A 10,355-nucleotide genomic window follows, 5' to 3' on the forward strand; every position below is an offset into this window, starting at 1 on the left:
GAAAAACTTTCACTGTATGAAAAAGATCTCCTTTCAATTTTGAATGCAAAGCACTTTCAGTTTTATGAATATCCTCTTCATCTTAGTTCTTAAGGTGAATAATGTTTCTGCTTCAACTTACCTTCTAATTTGTTAAAAAAGCTTTTATTTTACTAGACAAAATAGATGCATCGTGGCATATCTTATTTACCTGTAAGGTACATAATTCTCAACTTGCTTTTAATCAGAGTTCTTTATATAACTGTTCTCAACACTTTTTGACCCTACTAATCCTGATGTAAAATGCTGTAATTAGGGGCAAAAAAAAAAAAGATATTGCAGCGGAAGAAATCTCACCAGCTACATGACAGATGCTCTGTCTTCTCCCCTCCAATTGCACTCAGAGCACAGTGATGTGATACAGGGCAAGCCACCCACATGAGCAGACACAGAGGGAAATGAGGAGATCTCACAAGTGGCAGTTGGGGACCTTCCATGTTTGTAGTTGCCAAATAGACAAGTAACAATACCCCTACAGTTTCACCTGGTGACAAAACATTTTGCCTAATGGTTCTGGACTACCATAAAAACAGCAACAATGCTAAAAAGATTAAAAAGTTTTCAGCACTGAGGTTAATTTCAGGACAGGCCCAATAGCCCTTTACAGAAAGATGGTCACATTCCATACCCAAGGACTGGCATTTGACAAAATTGTTCATCAGGGAAAGAGTAACACTGAGAAAACTGAAAACTATTTTAAATTAATAGAAAGAGACATGGCACTTGAGCTAGAAAGAAGTCTCCTTAGAAGAGTCCCCCAACAACCTTCTATTTAGATTTCCCATGAGCCTCAAAAAAGTACTGAATACTACTTTATTCATTTTTGCTTAAATATTTATGTTTCACACAGCACATTACATAATTTTTCTAAAACATAGTTAACTCTGAACCACCTGTGAATGACAGAACTAGAGAATGACTAAGGTTGGAAGAGACCTTTGAAGATCATCTAAGTTCAACCTCCCTGCACAGAGTCACCTACAGCACACTGCACAGGATCACATGCAGGTGGTTTCTAAATACCTCCAGAGAAGGAAATTTATATATTCAGTCTACAATCATATTCAGTTTTTACTGTTCATTACTGAAGTCAAGAGCTGTGCTGCTTTATAAGGACAGTAAGAAATACTAGGTTTTTATCACTTTTTACCAGATGAAGTAGGCTCCACTTTTCTCTTGGCATCTCTATCGCACTACAATGGAACTTTTTTTTTCCCCGTTTCTTTTCCCCTTTTCAAATCTGCTCAAAATACAGATCAAGAAATATATTTTTTCCCTTCTTTAAATGAGAACATATTTTGAAACACCTTTTCAGCTTGCCTGTTTTAATAATTTCTTCAACAGCTAACAGAATTAATCAAAAGTTTGAAGAAATACTGAGCACTCAACTTCCACTGAGGTGGGGATTCTAGATTCGTTTTAAGACTAGACCCTCAGTAAGATTATCATGCAATATTGCTACCATTTTATTCACCACTCGCAAACCACAAGAAACTGCCCAAATAACTGAAAGCATATGAAGTACCTGAACATTGTTGTAGGTTTTCTTCTGACATAGAAACTGTTGACAGAAATATGTGCATAAAGTACAGTAGGATTTGTTCCTGTGCATACAGCAATTTTTATAATCAGAGCATGCAGAAATGTCACACAGTTCTAATGGGCCACATCATTTCTCCTTGATTAGAATACTCTGGTGCTGAACGATGCTACAGTGGATTTATGTTTGCAGGAATCACCTGAAAGAGGTAAAAGAAAAACAAGTTACAATTTTTGTTACTCATGGAAGTAGAAAAGCTGTCCAGAACAATTTGTTTTTAATGGCTGTTTTAGCTCAAAAGAGGCCCTGAAGTGAAGAATAAACAAACTGTCAGAAGAACAGAGAGTAAGTCTCTTAAGATCAAGGTTAAGGTTCATTGGTACAATTGCTCTGAGGCAAAAAACATTACCACATCTTGGATTAATCTTGGTATGTAGATAATACAAAGGTACAGCAGTACTCCACATATTGCGCCCGTTTTACAAGCACTATAAATGCAATACACCCAAATGTACAACACAATGCAGTGTTTTGTAAAAATTAATTATGAATTATAAATATATTGAGAGGTTTAGATCATAAGATAATAAACAAAGGTTATATAAGCATGCTCGCCTGGGCCTGTCTTGCACAAATTGCATTACCCTTCTTTAAGCAAATATGCTGGCTGGAATCCACAATCTAGCTCAAAAGCTGTCAGATTTCACCTCTTGCCTTCAGCTTCCTCCTCCCCCACAATGCCCCAGCATTTTATGGTTTTGCTTTAAAGCATAATTTTTAACATATTCTGACCCTCCCATGAAGAAATGAGATATGCAGAGTTAAATTCCATGCAAGATTCAGAGAGGTTCTCCACACACTTTGCAAAAATTGGTCCATTCATATTTGTCTAATTTCTTTTCATATCATGTTGCTGAACATTTAACTTTGTATCAGTTAAAAGAAAAGTTGTACCAAAACCTTCTGTCCTCCTCCCTACCCATAATTTACTTAAACAACCAAACTCCAGATTTCAGCTACACCTCTTTTACCCCTGAAATATTCCCCCTCCATAATCCCCCTGTCCACTCCGGCTAAAGAAATTTCTGCTCTGAGGCTGGATAGAAAACATCTTCTCAGCACATGGGCTCAACCCAAGTAGCATGGTCTTTGCCACCTTCAAAGCTGCCGCTGCACCACCTTGGCCTCAGAGAGAAGCCGATCACAGAGAAGGGCCTGGACAGCTGCAGTTGCAAGAACAGGACTCTGGGCAAGGACCTTTCCTCCTCTCTTGCCTGAGGTTCCTCAGTCAGGCGCTACAGTGTGCAACTTTAGTTAATGCAATGCCTCACACCATGCAAAAGTTGCATGAACCCACACTGATAGGGTGATAGAGACTTCTGATGAAGAAAGAACTGACCGAGCAGCACTACAATGAGACCAGGGCAGCATAAAGCTCCATGTCCACACTTGGATTATCCCCCTTCACAGAGCCCAGAGGGTGAAGGAGCGAAGCCATTTGCCTGACAGCGAGCATCTGCATCCCACTTCGGCACTGTCAGCAGCATCATTCCTGAGCTCTGGCAAATGTTATTTATTACAGCAAGAGAGGTAATGCTCTGTCACATTTCTGGGCAGGACAAACTCACAAGAACTGCCTTGGTCACTTACTAAACCTCTCCATTTGCTGATACACTGCTCGCTTCAGAGTCTGAAAAAAGTCTCCTTGGCACAGAGAGGTGGAATATTCCCACTGGCCTGAAATATCAGTTCTTTTTTCCATTATGGTGTTTTAAAAACTTTTATACTTTATACTGTCCAGGCCTTCCCTGGCCTGCAACAAAGCTAGAACCAGCACAAGTAACAGAGTCCATCGCAGGCCAAGTTCTATCATTAAACTGCTCTTAACAAAGCGTCTGTGGACACTAATAGCAAGAGCTGCTGTTGAGTCAAGGATGGGGCTGGGGCCAGGAGTTTGCACACATGATTTCACAGCCAGCTTCTCCACCAGCTTCTTTGGTATCGGTGCCCCTGCCCAAAGGCACCAGAGCCCACACATCAGCTCCAAGGCCACTTCATGAGCAGTGCAGGGTCTGCTCAAGCCTCAGGATGGCCAAGGCAGACAGATCCGCAAACAAGGTAGGTGTTTCTCACACATACTACTCATACATGTATGTTCTCACCACCCAAACCACCATGCAAGGCAACATGTTCTGCCAAAAGGAAGAGCTCCTCAATGGCTATTATCAAGGAGACCAATCTCTAGTGCTTTCATTTTGAAACTCACATAATCTCACTGTTCTAAAATGATCTATAAGTTTGAAAACTTCTAATTCATGCATAGAAGTTATTTTTGCATATGAGCAACTAGTTGGTAAGTTTAAAATGGTTTGACTTTAATTGGTTAGTTACATGTTGGTTTGGCTTTTAAAATCTGTTGCTACATGAATTCTACACATGCAAAAGAGCCAGGAATTTGATTAAGCTTTAATTGCAAAATTGCAAAAAATAAAATTGCAAAATATCAGAACCATAAAACAAAGCCATAGTAAGCCTGTGAAACATATGGTCATTTAATGCCAGAAAAGTCACAGTAAATAATTCCATGAACCTTGTGACAGATTAACTGATAGTTGTATAGTAAAATCCAATTACAAATTGAAGAGTTCAAACAATGGTAGCCCCCCCTCAGAAAATCATATCCCATGTCACCAGGGCACAGGTATGCGAAGCACCTCTCAACTCCCTGCCTGCCTTGATCCACATCCAGCAAGGCAGGCAGAAACTTTCTGGCTGCCCCTACCAGGTCTGGAAGCCAGCAGGCTCCTGGAAACGCTCCACAGGAAGACAGCAGCAGGGCTCAATGTGCAGGGTTTGGGCAGCCCTGGTCTAACCAACAGCCCTGACCTCACTGCCATCCATGGGGATTTCTCTCAAGAGCAACAACTTGTAGTTACCCTGACAAAATCTTACCTGCAACAGCCAGACGTGCACAATCAATCTCGTGTGCCTGGCCTTCTCGTGTAAACGGGTGTCATGTGTTGAGCAACGGCACTAATGATGGAGTCCAGAAAAGAAACAAATGGCCAGGACACATCAGGAACAGCAATATCCTTACAGTCAATTTTTTCAGCAAATAAGCACTGGAACTCCTCAGCACATTGCTGCTGCGTGACTTTCCTGAATGCAATATATCGGCATTCAGAGTCATACTTTGAACTAGCTGACAGTATACAAAAGATACAGAATAATGCTCCCCCGAAAGAGACATACCCCCTCACCTCTGTAGGGGCCACTCTGTGAGCAGGTGTGCCATCCACAGGGCATTTAATTTGGGAAGCCTAATCTCTGGAAATGATCTATTATTTCTTATATTCATAAATATTGAGGACACATCTTTAATCATTTTATAGACTCCACAGTACTAATACAGATAACTGAAGTAGCACCAGCATTAATTTATGCTTATTTCCAAGTTATAACTCACAACATAGATAACACATAACAGCCTGTAAATGGCCATCCTGCAAAAAGCATTCCGTGCACTCAGGCACAAGGATGTGAAACTCAGGGAGCAAGAGCAGGAGGCTGCTCCATGAAGCAAGGGGAGCCAGAGGCCAAGGGTGACAGGGTCCTCTGACCAACTGCCCTATGGCAAGGAGTGAAGAGCAGGTGTGAAGAAGGTAACCAGGCTCAGCCAATAGCCCTGTTGTGGTCAGACAAGCCTGTGCTGACAAGGCAGCTCCAAGGCCAGGGCGCCAGCAGGTCAGCATGGGCAGGCATACAAGGCATGGGCCTAACTAGCACACAGCTCAGACAGGCAAGGGCCTGAGCTTAAATGCTGAACCAAAGCAGGGGGCACAACAGCAGCTCCTCACAGCCCCTTCTCACAGCTCTTCCCACAGCAGCCCTGTCCAAGGCCACGCAGCTGCACCATATCAGGGCTGGCCTTGAACAGCAGCAGCCCAACCACCTCCCTGTTGGGAAGCAGCTGCACAGCAATGAGAGATAGGAGGAATCTCCTTAGTCAGCTCCATGGCCTGATTCCGGGGTGTCCCTTTTCCCAGATGTGTCTGATAACACCAGGTCAGCCCATTCTAAAGCACCAGCCCATCCACAGGAATCCACAGCTACTGCAATATTCATCATGTCTGCTGAGTTTGTGTCCTCAAACCCCATGTCCTCTTTCCTGCAACACAAGAAAAAACCTGCTTCTGAAGGCCAACCAATTCACCAAGCATCTGCTCCGCTCCATAAACAACCTGCCTGCAAGCAGGAGCAACTGATCCCCTTTAAAAGGCTTATTGGAACAGCCAGTGCTCAGGAGCACGCACAACAGGAACAGCCTCAGCTAAATGTGACAGCAGACTGAATTCACTGCCCCAGAGGGCAGCATAAGCTCTTCCCAGGGTACTAGACCAGCTCCCAGCACAGTTCCAGTTGCTGAGGCTCCAAGGTCCCTCGGGTATTCCTCCAGAAATCCTCAGGAGGAATAGCTGTAGCTACCACAGTACTGCAAGTGTGGGAATATACTTATGGTATGCATCTAATTTTGAAGCATGAATTTCTGGACACAAGACGATCTTGTACAAGCGTACTCAGAACAGAGGAACACTCTGCAGTTAGAACTGTTCAGGCCACTTTGCGCCCCGTGAGAACAGGAATAAGTCATTCTGGACATCTCAGAGAAAATGCCATAAAACAAGCACCTCTTTCCACAGTATTTAGAGAAATTTAATTACTTCTATATGGCCTTGCAGATGAATGCACAGTACCACACTACTCTTAAAAAGATGGCCAAATTTTGCCTGTGTAAATATACAATGTATAGAACAAACATATCTCCTGCTCACATTCTCTCATATAGAGAGATAGTTTACTGGGGCAAAACCTCCCTCTAATTCTACAGTAATTCTGTTTCTGACTATGCACAATAGTCACATACAAGGTTGCCACAAATGAGTATGTCACACTGAAACACTAGTTACTACTGCCCTGGCTCACTAGCTTCAGGTACATTGATGTTAGAAATGTGAGTTTCATGTTTTTCTCTCCTTAAAATTACAACCATTTTACAAGTTATGAGAATAACTTTTACTCCTGGTCTCCTTTTTCTCACAATCACACATCAGTTCTAATACCTTCTCCTCATAGATGTCACACACAGCGTTCAAATGTCACCCAGTCACATGTTGACTTTCTAAACAGCAGCTCGTGCTGCCTGATGTCCTGAGCAAGCATTCAGACACAGAAGGAAATGGCAGAAGCCACTGAACCACTAACTGCAATTTCCTTGAAACAAACGGAATAAACATTCACCAGTCCTGAGCTGACATCTACTGGTAGAACACTGCATGTGTAGGGCACTAGCTATACCCAGGAAACACAAACTGTTTTATTAAGGTTCTCCAGTGAAAACTGGGGAAATGAGCTGAGACAGAGGAAGATGATAGGTCATAAAAGTATGCATTTCATGCAGTTCTGCTGTGAAAATAGTAGCCTCTCACAGCAGGATCAAAAGTATTGAGGGAATTAACTCTCCAAATAGTACCTCAAGTTTCACTTTTCAAGCATAATTACAGCTGTTTTGTTAATATAAAAAACTATATTAGAATTCATTTTAGTCAGGTCTGCTTTGAATCAGCTTAACTCAAAGGGCAGCAACATATAACTCATTGCAATTGTGTCAGAGCAATTCAAAGGTTCTTAAGACTCAGCTGAGACAGTAATTAATGGCATATGCATCCTCCTAACAAGCTGCAATGTACAACCACTGAAGAGGGTTTACAATTCAAATTATGCTGAAATAAGCCATTATTAAAACAAAAAAAGTGTTTTAAGGACTGATACAATACTCCTGCAAAATCTATTCAAATCAGAATGCAGACAAAGCTGTAGATGCATCTTTTCCAGGCTTTTTCATGTAGTTTAATGAGGAGATTGGAAGGCTGGAGGCATCCAACCCTTTAAGTACCAAAGGAAGTGGTTCTCTAATGCTTTGGAGACATTCATATGCTGACAACATTGCCACACCATAATGGCCTTTGAAAATTGTTACCACAGATTCTGTTGAACTACCATAAATTACATTACTTAACTCCCTATCAGCGTCTGAGAGGTCTTCTGTTCTTGCTCAGTGTACAGAGAGATTTGTATTTTCCCAGGATACCCCTTCAAGGCACAGAGCAGCCCCCAGCTCTGCTTACAGGTAGGGTCTGAGGGTAAGTTTCTAGCCCTCCTGGAAGCACACAAGCTTGGCCATTGGAAATAATGGCTTGAAATTATTTTGAGGAGATAGTGGCCATCAGCAAGGGGAGTGAGGGTAGGGATGAACCTGAAGAACCTAAAGGGCAGGCAGGCAGCCAGCCCCCAGCCAGCCCACGCAGGGCCAGGCTCGCAGGGAGCCGGGCGGCTGGAGGGACACGTTCCTCCCAGGTGAGGAGAGCAAGGGACAGAGCGAGGCAGGCAGGCCGCTCAGCCCCAGGCTGAGCAGAGCAGCAGCGGGGCCACGAGGAGAAGCGCCCTGGCTGTCACAAGCAATTGATTCAACCGTAACAAAAGAGCCCAGGAATTTCTTTTCAGGAAGAGAAAAAGAGGTAGCTGCCAGCTCCATGGGCTCATGATGTAATATGGCCCAAATTAAGGATCATTCTGCAAGACTCCCTTGGTTGGACACTGGCTGAAGGCTGAGTTAAATAAAGTGTGAGATTTCTCCAGCAAGTGAGACCATGCTAACAGTGATAAAGACAGCAGCACGAGCACAGCTGCCTTCTGGGACAAATGGATTTCTTTTTTCCTTCCACTGTAGTTTCCTGTACATGCCAAAGGGCTGCCTGCACAACTTCCACACATGCTCTTATATAACTCTCAGCTCAGCATTGCTTTACAAGTAACTGGGAAAACAATTCAATAAGTGAGTAACACAGGGCTTCACTGTCATTTTCCATAATGAATACAACATATTCAGAAGGATACAGCCTAACCTTCCGTGGGAAAGGAATTCTGTCAAGGAAGCTGCTAGGGTAATGCCCCTCCATCTCAGCAATCCCATCAAACTCGTAAAAATGCACTAAAGTGCATAAAGAATGGTACACTAATCTCACTTACATGGACAGTGCTATGAACATTTTAGAAATAATGGTGAAGACAGCAGTATGGCAGTGACCATCTCCTATCTCTTTCCCTGCTATCACCAGTTATCACCAAAATATTGTTACAGCTGCCTGCCTACAGCTCACAGACGCAGCAAAAATCAAAACAGGTAGCAAGCTCTCATGTTATACAGACAGCAAGGATTACTGCAGTAGTCTTTAAAACTTTTTTTCTCAACATTATGCTTATGTTACTGTAAAACATTCTTCTTTAGCATACTTAAACATCATACACACAAAGACGTGATTATTTTAAAGCTGACTTTACTATGTGATTACAAACAAAACGAGATTTTTAGGCACAGTATTTCTACATTCACAGCACAGCCTAGCAAATCCAGCTGACTTATAGCTGTGCACAACAAAAGAGATTCAAAAAAGGATCAAGCAATTACAAACTACAACTTAAAGGGAAAAAAGCTGAGTAAATACAGCAAGTTTAGTCAAAGACAGGGGTTTTTTTTGTTTGTTTGTTTTTTGCCACTACTGGGACTTTTGCCGGTACTTCTCTTATCTCACTACCTATCCCCATCAAAACTAACAAAACTCATAACTCCTGAAGGAGAGGCTTTAACTCCAGTGGGAGAAGTCTCCTTTCACAAGTCTTGAGACTTACATGGGATTCCCCTCCTATCCTTTTGCTTCACTTTGAGAAAAAAACGTATTACTTGCTCTGTCTCAAATACAATGACCTTTTAGAAACCAGTAAAAATACTCCTTTCCTGCCACCCCTCAAGAACATACTTTGCTTTTAGCTACTTCTAACTCAATAGAAATGCCAAAGGAAACAGCTTTTTACTGCTTCTCCTAAGAGCTTCACCCCATGCTCTTAACAGATTGAGTTGCTTAAGTTCAATTAAGGCATGTATCTACCAAGATAAAGTTAGAACCTATAATACCAGCTCACAGATTTATTGCAAATCTGGGAAGCTTCCAATCTAAAACTTAACCTGTTCACCAGTACATCCTACCATAATAGTATGGAAAAGTTTGCTATATAAACAAGGAGATCAATTGCTTGCTTGAGAAGAACACAAGTAGTTTCTGGTCCCCCAAACGACATACATAGCCCCATAAAGGAAAATATCAAATACAAAGCTATTTTTACAGAGCTATCTTATACCACAACATGCCAGAGCTAAGATTTTCCAGTAAGTCAAAAGAAGTAGACACTTACTTCATCAATAGCCAAAAGTCAGAATTAGTAAACTAAATTCCAAGCTTTAATAACAAGCTTGACACATTAAGAAATAAATTGGTCCCCAACCTAATGGTATAGTATTGCCTACTAAATATATAAGGTTTTTGAATAATGTAATTAGATAGACAAGCAAAAAAGATAAATACTCTAGGTCCCTTAAATTAGACATATTCTTTATTAGCCCCTACTGCACTATAAAGGAATACAGTTACAAAAAAAAAAAAACAGAAAAAAAATGAAGAAAAAGCCATAAACACTTACTTCTAAATCTTTAGACTTTAAATGTGTAACAACAGGAAAAAAAAAATTCTAAGGCGAACTTCTCAGAGCTTCCCACACCTCCCCTTATCTTATTCACTAGGCAGCAACTGAGCAGGCCTGCTATAAATAATGACCTTCACAGCTGTTTCTATTTTATACTGATAAATTCCCAATTAGAAGGGCT

At 41.7% G+C, this 10,355-nt stretch overlaps 1 long non-coding RNA gene across 1 annotated transcript; it reads right to left on the reverse strand.

Moving 5' to 3' along the window:
- Window positions 1-1,654: 1,654 nt before the first annotated feature.
- LOC112946131 lies at window positions 1,655-10,215 on the reverse strand. The gene is made up of 2 exons (XR_003249159.1): window positions 10,172-10,215; window positions 1,655-1,778 (listed from the first exon to the last, which is right to left on the reverse strand). It is a non-coding gene; the product is annotated as an uncharacterized LOC112946131 (long non-coding RNA).
- Window positions 10,216-10,355: the final 140 nt, after the last annotated feature.

This window comes from Nothoprocta perdicaria, unplaced genomic scaffold, assembly GCF_003342845.1.
Source record: "Nothoprocta perdicaria isolate Ctin4 unplaced genomic scaffold, notPer1 scaffold_20, whole genome shotgun sequence".
Lineage (NCBI taxonomy): Eukaryota > Metazoa > Chordata > Aves > Tinamiformes > Tinamidae > Nothoprocta > Nothoprocta perdicaria.